Genomic DNA, 16039 nt, shown 5'->3' with positions numbered 1-16039 from the left:
GAAATTAAAGGCCCATCTAGCTAGCATTACTGGCATATTTAAGAAATGATCAGCATTTACTGTAAATGACCCACATAAAATAGAAGAGGGGACTTCAGACAATTAAGCTTTCATTTGCATGTATCAATGCAGTGCTGTTTCCCCCAACTTGAAGTTCCCACTCCTACTTTATTTAATGCCTCAGACAGCTCTCTGTTCTCCATGCAATTCTAAATAGAGCTTACTAACACAGAAGAAGAAAGGTCTTATATTTGTTGCACTCTCTAATGCACAATAAGGTAGTGTAGGAAATATATTCCCTTGTGGTTTTCCCCACTAATTGACTTGTACAGTAACTACTTGTTTCTTTAAAACAGGAAACGCAGGGATTAATTCAATATATAGTTTTTAGGGAAGCTTTCAATTCACAATTTTTGTATTTTATTAATAGTCTTCTTTCAAAACTAGTTGATATTCTATTTTGGGTGCTTCATTCTCAATGTTACTCTTTCCACTTTATTTTCATGATGTGCTTGATTTCTCTCCAGAATTAAAGTGTACACTTATAAGGGGAAAACTTTTAAAATAAACTAGTCCTCCACTTTCACATTCACATCAATATTTAAAACGAGAAGAAACTTTTCGAATAACTGCATCGAAACTAACCTAAATATGCTATTTTAACAAAGGTAATAAAACCCTGCTAACTGATATTTTTCCAGAACACAAAATGCTGTTACAAAATACTACCTCCTGCTAGGACTGTTCATTTTAGAAGAATTTGACAAGTATAAATGTACTATATCAATACTGTGAGCTTTAACCTGTCATACCCAGAAGTATTAATCATAACAACTAGAACATCACCTAATCTCCAGAAAACACCACCACCAGTAGAAAACAACATCTAAAGAAAGAAAAACATAACAAGAACAGCAATACAGTAAGAGAGGTTGATTTGTTTTCAGATGTGCTCATTGGCTTGTTATAAGTAATGTAGATATGTCCAAAAAATCTCTACTTTTACAACCAAAACAAACAAAAGGAGTAGGATCAAGGGTTTTATTGTGGGTCAGATCTTCTGTTGCTCCTCCTCTAAAGTCAGTAGAAGTATACCAATTTACATCAATTAAACTTATGAGAACTTTAATAATTTGTGTCTTTTTTAGGATTTGGCCCAGTAATTTCATGGTAATAAAATATTGTAGGTCAGTATTTCAAGCAGAATTCTTATGAATAAGCGACTGTTGACTAACATTTCTTGACAATACGTACAAATACACCCTTATCCTGAGCTCAAAGGACATTATGGAGCAGATAAATATTCCCAAAAGAATAAGCATTGGGAAAAACCATTTTTTAAAAAAAAAACACAGTGTTTTTTTATGTGAGTGTAGGTAATACAGCAAGACTTGACAGTAAAACACATTGGTTTCAATACCCAGTGACTTATTTATTTACATGCCTCTCCAACAGCGTGAGAGCTGTTTGGCCCTCCAGTCTTTAGCTTGAGTAATGAGGTACTTATGAGCTGCAATTGATTGCTAGCATCAGTTTGAACTGAGAGTCAAACATGTCTTTAGACACATAGTAAGACATCTTCTACCCCCTATGTGCCAAGAATCTGCCTTTCTGCTGGAAATAACAGCTTGGCAGTGTTTACAGATAAAAACTATGGGATGTTTTTTTTTTTTTTTTACATATCCTTTCCTGTTCCAGCAGACCAAAGGTACAAGTTCCACTGAGTGATTCTATTTCATACATCTTTCTAGGACTTGGGTACATCTCATTGCACAAGACCAGGGAAGCCATTTCAAAGCTTTGGGAAGATTTATCTATTTTTGATCAGGCCATATCATCTTTATTCAGCAATAAATTTCAGTTTACACTGGTAATGAATGTTATCTGATATATGAAGAAATTAAGCACTTCAGCATATGATTTTTGTTGTACTCTTGGCAATAACTAATGCCACCATTAATACCTTGTGGAACTGCTTTACTGATTGATTTAATCTCTTTAAAGCTATTTCAAAATAAAGGTGATTCTTACCAGTCCTTTGCTGTTAATCGGATCTCCAATGCTAAAAGTTTGGGGTTTTTTTTGTTTAAAATGCATTTGCTGTTTTTACATTGCTTGAAGAAAGAGTTCGTTATGTATTTATATTCTTTTATAGCCAAGCCCTTACGAGGTTACATGCAGGCTTAAATTTCTTCATATAAATTCCTTCACATAAATTTCTTCATATAAAGTAAACACATGGAAGCTGCTGGAAGATTCCCATGTGATAAGTTATGTTAAACTGTGTGTGTAGGTTTAACCACCTCGACAACCACAGTGTAAAAGTGGAAACTGAATTCATAAAAGTAAATAGATTTGCTTAAGATCATAAAGCTGGTCACCAACAGAGTCAGAAAATGAATCTCTACTAGCCTCTTCTTAGACTCAAGAGAGTAAAAAGGTAATTTGGCCTCTTTTTCCTATATAACTTCAGAAGTCCTCAGTCCCTTCAGTCCTTAGGAAGTTGGATTACCAGAGCTTCTGTGAATACTTTTCCAAGGAACTCTCAGCTACTGGTTGAGTAACTAAATCAAAGTATGACCCCTGTACATCCTAGGGCATTAATCAGCAAAAGGTGTGTGGGAATAACCAGATTTCAGAAGAAAAATAATGTTGGGAGACAAAAGGGTAACATTATGATGATGTTAAGATAGCATCATGTTATCATATCACATAGTCTCCCTAATGTAATCATCTTCAGTTAATGTAATTACAGTCCTAGAAACAGAAAATAAGACCACCTCTTTTCTTGGGCAGCTGTTAGGGTGGGTGGAGTACATATATTTTGTTGAGACTTAAGAAATGACTATTGGAAGTAGTAGACTATTCAGGAGTAGAAATATTAGTGATCTCATAGTCATTAGAATTCAAATGGTGCGGGAAATGCACCTATTCAAAGATGCATGCATCAGACTTTTCCCCAGAGAACTGAGATACATATATATATATGTTTAGCTGTAATGTAAACAGTACTTGCCACTAGAGTTCTCTGCACATTTTGTTAAAAGGTAAATCTCTACGTCGCTCAAATCTTATCCTTCATTGGGCTTCCAGTGAAAGGACGATTAACAGAAAAAGTAAAAAAAAAATAAAAATGCAATAACTTACTACAAAATTTAAACTCAGCACCCCAAACATCTTCCAATGTGGCTAAAGTTTCAGGAAGCAGAACAGAACAAGAACACCTCCTTCTTTTCACTTACAGTGATGGTGTTATTAATACCTGAAGAAGGGTCCCGTACTTCAGCATTCTACATTTTAGAGGTCTGCTATACCCCCAGGTCTTAGGAAGCCATTTCTATACTCCCTCACTTAGGGGTAATTTTATTTTTATGAGAAGTGTACTTTAGATGAGTTATTAGAGACCATGCAGTGATTTATGAGAAAAAGAGGTTCCTTATTCCACTGTGTACTGAAGTATTCACACTAAGTAGATCAATTCCAGCAAAATACTTATTTGACAGTAATTCAGTGATTAGAACATTCAGCCCTTCAGAGCCTGTGGATTAAGGGTTTGGTCTGATTCAGAGTGCAAGGACTTGTGTGCTGACCTCCCATGCAATAGCAGAGGTCTACCAGGTATTCTAAGGTCTCCCTTCCATTCAGGTATAGAACTAAGATTTCACTTTGATTCTGAAAAAGCTTTTTTCCTACCTATGTCCTAGTTTGGATAGATCAAGATTTTCTGACACACTAAAAAAGAAAAAGTATGAGAAAATTCTTAACCCATTCCATATTATGAATTAGAATTCTACAAGTAACTTAATGCTGTGCAAATTGTGCCTATTTACATTCAGTGCCAACATAACATGGAATATACCATTCATCTTATTTACATTTAGAAAAGGTTTCTAAAGCCAGATTAGGATACTCATAAAAAGAAAAACCCGTAAAACTTTGATATTCTGTACACATTTCGTAGGATGCTTAATTGAAAGTTCTGTCAGTGCTTAGCATTAAGTGTCTTTGGTACATCCATTCTTGGGCTTTACATCTAAAAATTTTACTGAAATGTTTTCAAAGGTCTTTGAGCTGGTGCCCTCAGAGTATCCTTCTTACTTGCCAAAGATGGCAACACTTTTAATGTTTAAACCATTTTAAATATTTTTTAAAAAAATAAAAATCACTAAATGCAACCACAATGCCAGAAGCAGATACTAGATATTTTACTAATTCCAGCCCAAATTTAAGAAGACCTTTTCCAAACTGGTAACGGATATATATTCAACTAGGGCATTTATGTTTGCACATTACAATTTCATATGAAGTGCGATGCCCCTTCAAGTCTTTGGGTTTTTAAACGTGTTTATTGCATGAAGTCTGTAACTCCTACTTCTCAAAGTAAAATGGCGTAACAGAAGGTGTGGGATGTACAAAATTTCAATTACAATCTCCTGTAGTATTATCCATTCATGGTTTTGCATGCTATACAGTGGTTTTGCAAAATGTTTAGATCTTCTCTTTGTACATGGCTACCATGTTTTTGTCATGATCAAAGCAGTCCAATAATAAATATAAAACAAGTTATTTGCTGTTTAAGTAACAATCAATACACAAAGTATCGTTGGTCTCAACTTATAGTTTTGGGAAGGTTGGTTCATGTCGTTCTAAGGAAATGAGTGACAGTGTCAAGAAGAAATTACGTTTCTCTTGCTTTCCACTGTTGTCCCTTCACCAGAGAATGCAATTTTTCTGGTCTGTAGGATATTAAGAACTGGCACAGAAAAAATGTCATATTTGGTGACAGTAACATACAAGGTTCAATATATATAAGGTGTATAGAGAAAGATTAATCTCTTAAATTATTTTAGTTTATGAATCTTTGGGGTTCAATCTATGCATGGTACACATCAGTGTGATATATGCTATCTAAACCTCTCATTCTTAAAACAAGAGGGATTCTGTGCTTTTTTTATTTTTCACAATGTCCCACTTAGTCTTCCAAGTTCAAGCGAGTACGAAAAGAGCTGGACCTAGTGAAAATGGTAGAAAGAAAGGGAGGCACAGCAGTTCAAATATGTTTGCCCATTGCGAATAAAAATGTACACCTCTCTACAATATAATACTACAACAAACATCATTAAATCTCCAGAACAATGCCCTCCCATCTGATTAGTTTCCATGCAACCAAATTATCAGGTGCCTATTTCAAAACCAGGGCACACACAGTCCTTTCTTCATGTTCTAAATAACTGAAAAGAGCCCATTAACATCATTTGACCCTAGGCCTCCACTGGAATACTTTGATTCTGATACGTGTTTTCTTTCAAGGTGATTCTCTCTCCGTAGTTTATGTTATGAACATCTCTCCACCTGCAGTAAGAAGCTGAGTTTGTTGTAATGAAGTCTGTGATCCTTGTTGGACTTAGTGTTTGAGCGTAAATTATGTCAACAGTAATAGGAAAGACACCAGTACAGGGAGGGACGAATACATCACTTGTTGGGTTTGTCAGAGGAAGCAAGTGCTCATAATGCATCAGGATGTGCTACAAGTGTTATTCAAATCCCTCCTTCTAAAAACATCGATACTGCCTTCTTATTTAATCTTTTAAGATGATGATTAGATGTTTTAAATTACCTTTTGTGACCAGAAGTTTTCTTCTATACACAACGATTTAAAAAGCCTTAAAAGTACTCCTAGTAAGAAAAGGCTTTATTTAACAATGTAATTCTGCATTGGATCCAAGAATAGGAAATATGCCATTGGATCCATTCAGGACGAGAGCTATGCTTGTGTGACAGACCAATGCTTTCCACTGTGATCAGTGAACTTCCCATGAATGTGAGGTTTTACCTTCATGGACCCTAAGCAACACAAGGAACAAGTCTTTCCAAACTCGCCAGTGCTTGAGCACAACTCATTTGTACTCCAGGCAGCCCACAAAATAAAATACATAGGTCCCACCTATGCTATAACATCCATATCATGGCTGCCTGATCATTTGGCAGAGGCACTAGAAGGAGATTTCTCTCCTTCTCTAGCGGAAATTTTGTTGAGATTTCTAGGAATAGCAGGAGGATTCTCATCTTCTCAGCAAGCAGGTTGTGCCTTGTTGCAATATATGAAATTCTGCTTTGGTTGGTTGGTGAGGCTCGCTGCACTCTTCTCTTGCCATAACCTGCTGAATTATTTCTAACAAGAGTCCCAAGAGCAATGGATCGTAATATTACTGTCCTCCTCAGATGAATAGGTAGGTTTCTCTCACTGAGGGTTATTGTTTCAAGCTGTCTGCATAGCCAGCAATTGCCTCTGTCCAGGAAAACTCGCAATTTTTCCTTTCTCAGCAAAAGGGGTAGTAATGGATTAGCCCTCCACCTTCCTGCTGTTGCCCACTGACTGTTCCTAGACCACTCTTAAGTTCTGACATAATCATGTAACTGTGTGCAGCAGCATCTCCTGCCTGGATCTATAATACTCAGGTTTACTCTGGCATTTTTAATTAATTTATTTACCTTGTTTATTTTTTTTCACACTAACCACCATTTCCTCTTTGTACCAGATTCCAAATTAGTATGATTGATTCATTACAACACACTTTTCTTCTTACAGGTTTAGCTAAATTATTGAGCTACCAACAGCATGTCTTTATTTCATAGTTTTATTTTATGGCCACAAACCTTCTGAATATTGAAAAGCTTCCATAAATTTCTCTGATATTTTACTGTGGCACTGAACAACAACAGTTCTGGTGCTATCATTTTAAAAAATGTTATAAAAATCTAACAGTCCAATAATAAAAGATTATTGCTACCTGGTAATAAATGACTACCAGATGATAAGATTTTTAAAGTATTTCCTGAGAGACTAATTCATTTATTTTCTACCTGTTTTTGTCTGCTTTTTCAAAAAGCATGCTTGTGAAATCTATTTATGCTACAGCCTTCTGCATTTTTCATCATGCTTTTTCTCTCTTATTTCCTTGGAACCTTTCCATCATTTCCAGATGCAAAGATGAAATAAGCAGATACCTCTGAAAATGATGATGTATCTACTTTCCAGATTAATTAGCACTGGAGTAAGCATAGGACAGTTTAAGGTGTCTTTTTTTTTTCCAGAAACCATGAGAAGATCATAATTTTCATATATGGGTAGCAATTACAAAACTCCTTGAAAATTCTGTATTCCTACACAATTTTATTCCTATTTCTAAAAAAACCTAAGTAATTAAGCTTGGAAAAAAGACTTTTGAAGTAAATTCCAAGGACAAACCACTCTAGTATGTACAAAAATAAACATCAAATTGGATATCCCAAATGAGATCTGAAAGAAGAGAGAGGAGTACTCTAATCAGCTCTGTGAAAGCGCTCACCATTTTTAATAGCTTTTACACTTACCAGCTGTGTGCATCCTACAGCTGTGAATCAGCATTCCCCAAAATTGGGCTTCTTTTGTAAATGACAAGTAGCATGGCTTCTGCCTGTGCCCTATTGCTTTGAATAAGCACTCGCAAAGCAAGTCTGCATTGCTAAACTTCATCAAATTACCCTGGGAGATACAGCAAGTTTGATGCTCTGCTTCAGAATATAACGAATGACTCATTGCTTAAACAGATGAGAGGAAAACTCAGTATTATGTATCTGACAAATTATTTTATTATCAGTATTTGTGGGCGAGACAATCTAGATCAGATGACTGTGTCATGGCAATGGTATTTCATTTCAATGAATTTATTCAACAATACTGTAAGATTAAGCTTTATAATATTTTTTAAATACTTAGCTTTGATAAAAGTGAATACTTGGTACCATATCCACATGGATATTCCTATATCTTCTTTTTACACTCCTTTAAAAACTACTTTACAGTCAAGCAGGACCAGAAACAGCATATGGTCCCTTTGTTATCTGAGATTCTTTGATGACTATTATGTTATCCTTTATCTTGTCTCTTTTAATTTAGTTTAAAACAATGTTTGTTGAAGAAAAAAGTAATAACAGTTTGTACCAGAAGAGTGTAAAAACACTCTCCTGGATGCAAACCAACAAACCAAATGCCGATGTGGGGGAAAAGAAAGCTCAATCAGTGAAATATTCCCTCCTGACACTCGTAATTCATGAGTGCCTGAATTCAAGCACCAACCTGGCAGGAAACCCTTTAAGTTACTAATTCTGTGAACGCTGATTATCTGGTACTTTCTTAAAAATATTCATAGTACCTGTTTCAACATCTTACCTGTTAGTCATACCATACTCCTTCACCACAATTGCTAAAAAGAAAAAAAGTAATTAAAATGTGATAGTACATAATGTGTGGCTTGGGGTTTTGGGAAGGTGAAAGTGAAGATGGAGGTACACTAACAAAGCTCCACAGTTCCTCTCTGCTCCATTTAAAATGTGTTAAAACCTTACCCTTCCTTTGTCATGTAATGTGTTCATTGATCATTCTTACCTACTTTGTGCTTGGTCTTAAAACTGGCAGAGATAAATGTGAGCATAGTGTTGGATATATCGGTACACCCCGCTGTATTAAGTGGTAGACAGAGTGGCACTGTCACCACAGTTCTAAATGGGTGCCACTTTGTGAAGATAGCTACCACCAGTAGCACTGCCTGTGTAAATACAGCTATTCCCCTTTACATGCTTTTGCAGAATGAGTCACTGGTTTCTTAGTTATCCATTAAGTCCCATACATACATGAATGATATGGTAGAAATAATATTTTCTTTGGAAACTCAGTTCTGTTTTCTTCAGTGAATGCAAGCGATGAAGCTTAGTTTTACAACTTTTATCTTGTTTAATTATTTCTGTCATGCCATTTCTTCAGACTAAGCTCTCTCCATTTTGCCAGTCTCTGCAGATATGTAAAACTCTCTGTTCCATTTAACACCTCTGTTGCCTTACACTGCGCTCTCTCCAACTTATATTTTATCTCATTTTTGCCATGTCACCTAAGAGGAGTAAAGGAAAAAAGCAAAAGAAAAAACCCCCTTCTGCCTAAATTACATACGTTATCAAGAAATGCCTAACCCTGAATCAGCGCATGAACTTTCAATGCAACTTTATCTTCCGCATCCTCAGTTTCTTTTGCTTAAGGCCTTCAGTTGTCTGTTATGTCTGACTTAAATCATCTTGAATATGGCTTGAGAATTGCAGCACATCCAAAACTGCTGAAGGAGTAAATAAGAGCTCTGGATGCTCAGCATACCCAAATACCCCTTCAAGCCTTTCTCTGACATTCATATCAGATATTGAGCACTATAAAAGTTTAATCTATATAAAAATATCTAAGCGGTAGTATGGGGACATGAAAATTTGACTTGTTTCTTATAAATATATACCATACCCTCATGAAGGGCCAACCTCTATTCCTTCTGAGGTCCTACTAACAATCTTTATATATGTTTTCCTCCAAACTGTCTCACCTGCTTGCTAGTCTTTAGTTTTGGAAATAAACAGCCCGCCAAACTGTTCTGTAGGGAAGGCCTGGAACAGCTTTGTCCTTCTGTCATTAGCTTGACTGGTTGATGGTGACCAGAGTTATAACCTGGGGTGGAGCTATACAGATTCTGTAATTTTCAGTCTCCTTCCAAGATGATCTCATTTGAAATAACACCAAGTCTAGGCTAGGAAAAAACGAAAAAGATATTTGAAGCATGTTTCCGAAGGCAGCATGGAACTTAATGGATCCTAGTCATGTACCTGAAAAATTCTTGCTCCAATTGGGACCTGTGGAACTTCTCAGACACTGGACTGTCATTCAGCCACTCAATCTTTATTGTCCTGTTAGTGCTACCCAATATAAAGTAGTTATAATAAATATATTTAAAAACTTGCTTTCTAGTTTTTCTGTAGATTCAATCTGCCACTACATATCTCTAACACAGATCATCGAGTATATTCACATTATATCCATGTAGGCATTCATCTTATCAAATGCAATGCAGAGAAATTATTTTTTTAATCACTTTTACAGTAACTGATTGTTACTTAGATTAGGAGCTTCAAAAATCAGCCAGTCAGTCAGTCTTGGGGACGCTGCTGCTGGGCTGTCTGGAATAGATCATTACTTCTGGAACCTACCTCCTTACGCAGAGAAAGGTTTCTCATTACAGGAAATCCGCTGCACTGCTGTTTTTACACCATTACATTAGTTTTCTGGTCTTTTCAGGTAGATGAACTAACTTGTTCTCTTTCTTATGTCCACCTAAGAATATCCTCCAGTGGCTTGATGGACTCACTGTGGGGATTTCTACTGATGACAATGGCACGTGGCCAGTCGTGACCAAATTAACTACGCGACCTGAAAAGCGTACAGGGAGTCCTGTAAGGTTCTGTCCCCAGCCTCCCTTCCAGAGAGAAAACAGATTTCAGCTCATCAGTGCTCATTAATTCAGAAACGTCACCACACTGACCGAAGCTAACATCTCCACATGGCAAAGACTGTGCAGTTCAAACATGTATTTGGAACAGGTTCAGAGACGACTTCACTGTGCTCCATTTACCAGCGTAGCCATGCCCTCTGGCTTTTCAGTCCTTTTACCACAGGTTGTCTCTTTCCTATGCTCAATCTTCTGAAATGGAATTGTATTTATTTTACATTTATTTCCTGAACGTCCTACTTTTAATATTATTAAAAGTTCCCTCCCAAACTTCCTTTGAAACCTTCTTGAGCCCTCTCTTAAACACATGACAAGCAAATGGAATAACCTGCCCACACCATATTTTACAGTTTCTATGCAGAATAGACAAGCCACTCTGTGGATTTTCCTACAAAAGATTTTAGAGAGAAATAAATTATATTAGATTATATTTCACTTGTAAACCATATTTGAACATAAGCCTCCAGATGGGAAAGGTCAGAATTGTACATTAACCCTTTGAACTAGATATTCCCTTTGAAAGATGAAAGTTTGGTAGTAAATGGACCCACAAGTTTTTGAATTATTTTGCATTTAAATCATGGATTTCTTATTTTCATCCATCATTAACCTAATTGATCTCATTTAAACATGCAAATTGTGGCACTGAACTTTCATGTTCACAGATATCATTCTTTACTGTTTACAGTAACTATCCTTTATGTTTCATTTGTTTCAAGCATTTGCTAATATGAAAAGCTTAAACAAGATAATTTTACATATTAACACAGTGTTTACATAATTATTGAACTAAATAATTAAATAGAATAACTTCTTATTTACTTTTCATTCAATATGAAGAGGTGCACATGTACTGAGGGCTGTACCTTTTAATTTGCACTCTTATAATTACTATTTTTAACTGCATCTTACACTGGTCAATAGTGAGCATCAGGTAATGTAGCTCTTTGATAAAATTACTCTGCTTTACACCAGCAGAAATTCTAACCCCATCCTGTTGCCAGAGAAACCTCCATTTGTTAATACATCAGAAATCAGAGTAGTACGCTGTTGTTAGACACACACACACACACACACACTATTTTCTACATGGCTGCACAAGTGCATTGCTGATTTGCTTATCTGTAGTCTGCTGCATTTGAGGTGTTTTGTTTACTTAATTCAAAATCAATAAGTTTATTTCCCAGACAATAGCCAACATTCTCTTGGAATAGCTGCCTAATTTTAAAGTCAAGTTCGGACATTCATTGCTAAAGAATCTAATAACAACCTACAAATGAAGAAACAGCCTATTACACAAACATTGTTGGAATAGCCTGTAGAAGCAAGTTAGCTGATGGCTATAGACTTGTCAGACTGACAATTCACTGCACATCTGTGTCTGCCAATACAGAATTTACTCAAAATTGCCTCTCTAGACACTTCTTTACATAACACATATTTAGCTTATTAGTGCTGTCATTGGGGAGTGTGGTCAGCTTTTGAGCAAAATCTCACTGAGTCCGTTAGCATGGATCATATCACCGGTGCCATTTTAGAATCACGATGATTAGGTTTGAAGTTCAAATGATTTGATTTCACTTTAAAGCTTCAAAAGCAGCCTCTAGGGCAGACTTACACAATTAATTTTTACTGAGGTCTGCTGGGTAATTTACTTTAGTCTGTGAATCTTCACTAAGGTAAGGTAATTACCACTGGGTAATTTTATGGCACTCTTTTAGTAGGAAGCAATGTGTTGGCTGGCTTCTGCTCAGATAAAACCTAGAGGAAAGTGAAGATGCTGCTTCTGGGAAACAACACGTGTCTGAGACATTGAGGAGGGATGAGCAGAATTCACCCACTTCCCAAATGTTGGACCAGAAGTTGTACTTGCCCTCAAAATGTCTTTTCAGGAGTGTGCATGAGGACTTAGAGTATACAATCTTGTAAATATCGTACTAAGAAGCTTTCAAAATTGAAGTACTGCACCTGTGATTCTTTAATACAGGAACAAAGAATGCATTCTCAGTTTAGTTTGAACGCAGAGGTAGACAATGAAATGAAATATCCCTTTGAGATTTGTATTTATCACTTACAAGAAGCACTTCCTAATAATCAGTGGCAGCTAGGCTGACAAGCAAACTTCAGAGCAAAGCCATGGGGGATACAAGTCTATTTTAGGTTTACTGTTGACAGTAAGGGTCAGAGGAAAAATAAACTCGGCAAGCAGTGTCATGCTACCACAAACCTCTGCTGGCCAAGCAGAAACTAAATTACGGCCAAACCTTTCAGCACGACAGAAAGACTTGGGCAATTGGGCTGCCCTGCAGTGCACAGAGCGCGACATACAGATGAACAGGATTAAGCACAAGTGAGACATAACATAAATTACTGATAAATAAAACTCAAAAGATTGGAGGAGCTAATTATCCCACAGTCTGGAGTGGGGTACAGCATGCTTACCCCAACAGCAGCCCTATTAGTTTAATATTTGAAGTCTGCAAAATTAATGTGGAAAGCCCTGTGAAAACAAGCACTGATCACGGTCTCTTTCGAGATACCCTTCTTTTGGTCAAGCTATAAATAATATAGGTAATCTCTACTTCTGGACCTAACCATTAAAAAGAAGAAAAGAGCAGCAGAAGGACTCAGACATTATTTTTATATACATACATATCTATATATTAAAAGAAAAAAAAACTTTTTTATCTTAAAAGTTCAGTTCTCGGCTTCAGTTCATGTACTGGAATACTACTGGGGAAAGCTGATTTGATTATTCTATGACACTAATAAAAGCTAAGATTTGTGTAAGGGGAAGAAGAGGGAATGAAGTATATTCCATATTGACATTGCTGCTGATGGTATTACTGGCTTTCGTTTTGTTACGTTTGCTTCCGATTAAAGCTGATGATAAAAACAGCTGTGTGGACTCAAAAGTACCTCTATCTACATCTCTCCACGGACTCATTAAAAATATCTGTTTCATATAGTTTCATCGTCTAGGACAGATGTAATTTTATTCTCTCTTTCACTAGGCATAAATAAAAACCTGTCATTCCAACAATTGCGCTGTTTTCCTTTTTCTCTACCTATCATCCACTGGATGCAAACACAATCCTGTAATTCCTACTGTTCTGTTGTCTTCCTTTTCTTTGCTTTTTTTGTTTTGATGACACCACAAATGTTTCGTCCATTGTCAGGGACTAGTTGCTTGAAACAAAGCAGACTTTTTTACTTTCATGCATAATTATACAGGACAGAAATGGCTAGACAATTTATTACCGCCCTTTTTTTATAACCTGTGATGATAAACTGATAATTCATAAGGAGCATCTATGTACCACAGATAAAAAAAATCTTCAGATTTTAGGAAGGTGTTTAAAAAACAAGTGCAGTTCTAGTGGGTGGTGCCCAATCATTGTGCATCCATTCTCTGCCAAACTGATGCTCATTTGTGCTATTTTGTTTGGCCATTTTAAGGTGCTCACTTATCATTCTCCCACAGCTCTCCGCTCATGTGAAATACCCCTGGGACATTCAGAACAAGTGCCCTATGGAGCAATGCCATGCTACTTGATTGTGATTTCAGAGTCTACAGAACATCAGATTAACAAATTCTCCTGACTTTTCTCATGTGGTCCCATAATTCATCTGGTTTGTCAGCATTATTTTTGAACGGCTGTCAGGTGGCACTGAGGATATATTGGGTCAGCTCACATTGGGTTCTGTGAGCATGGCTCTCATTAATACAAATAGGATGTCTCTTATATGTTTGAAGTCTTATGGATTGATGGAAAAAGGTCAGCAGCTTCCAGTGACTGCAGTAATAACCCACGATCATGGTGAGCAATACCAGGAGAATAAAATCAAGGGGCCGAGTTCCAGTGCGATGTATTCCAGTCTTTGGGATTGCTCTAGTAAATCATCCTTCTCCTTTTTTCTTCAAGGCTCTCTACTGAAGAGAGGATCATTATTTCCCTGAATCTCCTTCTCTTTTTATAAAGTTTCCTTTAGAAACTTGCCCAGTGTAAGACTTCCGAGTATGTTGACCATGGAGATGTAGGTGGTAAGGAGAAGTACAATAATAGCCTGTTCTTAGTCTCCTTGTCATCAGCAATAAAATACTGCTTTCTCCATGGTTTTAAATGGTATTCCCACTCTCTTTTCTAAACTTGATCTTCTTTTGGCAGATTTCTCACTTATCGTTCCATGACGCTATACTAGTGCTGGAGAGTATTAAATTGATTGGTGGAAAATTAATAGATCAAGCAGGAATGATAAGGAATAATTACTTGGGCATTGTGGCTTTTGATAAGTTGGCAGTCTGAGGGGGCAGTACCATAAAGCATATTAGTAATTGTAAACAGTGCAGTTTGTCCTTGTTAGAGAACTTCAGTGAACCCACAGAAGAGAGAAAGGGTCTTGTTCAACACATGAAGCAACAGGCATAGAGGAAGATGCACTCCTCTGCTATTTAGCAATATAGTGTCTTGCTACCTAGGGTGCAAATCATAAGGAAACAACAAATATTCAAGAAGCTTTATATATGAAAGGCCACATGAAAGGCTTCTTTGCCTTATGATGTTACGGTGCTCATGCAAACCAGAACCCTGCCTTTACCTTGAATCACATGACATTGCAGCCACTGTGACTCAGTTTAAACCTCGTATAGCTGTCCTGTTCCTGTATGTACGGTTCCATTCAATTTGGTTCATCTCCTGTAGTGCCACCATCTTGAGCAGGGCACTGAAGGAAGAGCAAACAGTTTGGAAGTGAAGGCATGGGCCAGCTCAGTGGCTGATGGCTGTGGGATTTAGAATGCAAGGAAATAAAGCTGTTACGGATTCATGTCTCTAGTACAGATGCCATTTGAACATGTTAGGGGAAGCAGGTGTTTAATAGTCACTTGGTGAAGAAAGGCTTTGATCTTCCTCAGTAAAATGATGGGTAGAGTGTTTCAGAAAATGGTTATTTTCAGTACATATTACTTGTGGATGCTAATCCACATCCTCATAATTTTCAGACTTTTTTGCAGATGGCATTTTTAGCAATGCTGTCAGCATCTATGCATGGAGTGCTTCTGCCATTACTGCATTTTACGTGTGCCCTGAGTTTTAGATGCTTATAGAAATATCCATAACAAGTTATGTATGTCAGCAGTCCTTGACATGGTATCTCAGGAACTAGTTGCAGTTACTGGAAGCTTGTCTGCTTTATGGACAAGCGTTTCTGCTTTATAAGAGGTTGATTATACCTACCCGAGAAACAGATTCATGAAAGGTCTCTCCCCTTCACCTGGTCTGACAATATTTTGCAGATGCCTGTTTTTGCTAGCTGGCAATCAAAAGTATAGGTGTTCTGCAGAAAGCCAAATAACTGTACCCTGAAGAATGGTGGGTATAATGCAAGTGAATATGAAAATGTCATCTAATGGCGAAAAGGTGTTCTACTGAGTGTCTCACAGTTTATAAGTGAAAAAAAAAATGACTCAAAGGACAACGTGACTTCAGAGTAGGGCACACAGATACATAGGCAGGTTCATTCAACTTTGAAACAATGCACTGTGGAAATCATCAAGTTTCCAGAAATTCTATTTGAAAAAAATAAGCCAATATATAGAGATACAAAACAACTGAAGTTTGGATTATCTAGAGTAAAATCCTGTTTAGACAAGGCCTAAAAATAAATTCTAAAGGGCTTTT

At 36.8% G+C, this 16039-nt stretch overlaps 1 protein-coding gene across 2 annotated transcripts in view; it reads right to left on the bottom strand.

Annotated features, from left to right (window-relative positions):
* Nucleotides 1–16039, bottom strand: part of CADM2 (cell adhesion molecule 2) — a gene marked incomplete at both ends in the record, with an annotated part of 665566 nt that overhangs the window by 95582 nt on the left and 553945 nt on the right. The window lies entirely within an intron of this gene.

This window comes from Platalea leucorodia (genome assembly GCF_965183815.1).
Source record: "Platalea leucorodia genome assembly, chromosome: 2".
NCBI classification, from domain to species: domain Eukaryota; kingdom Metazoa; phylum Chordata; class Aves; order Pelecaniformes; family Threskiornithidae; genus Platalea; species Platalea leucorodia.
The sequence above is the reverse complement of the archived record's forward strand: the minus strand, read 5'-3'. Positions and strand labels throughout refer to the sequence as shown.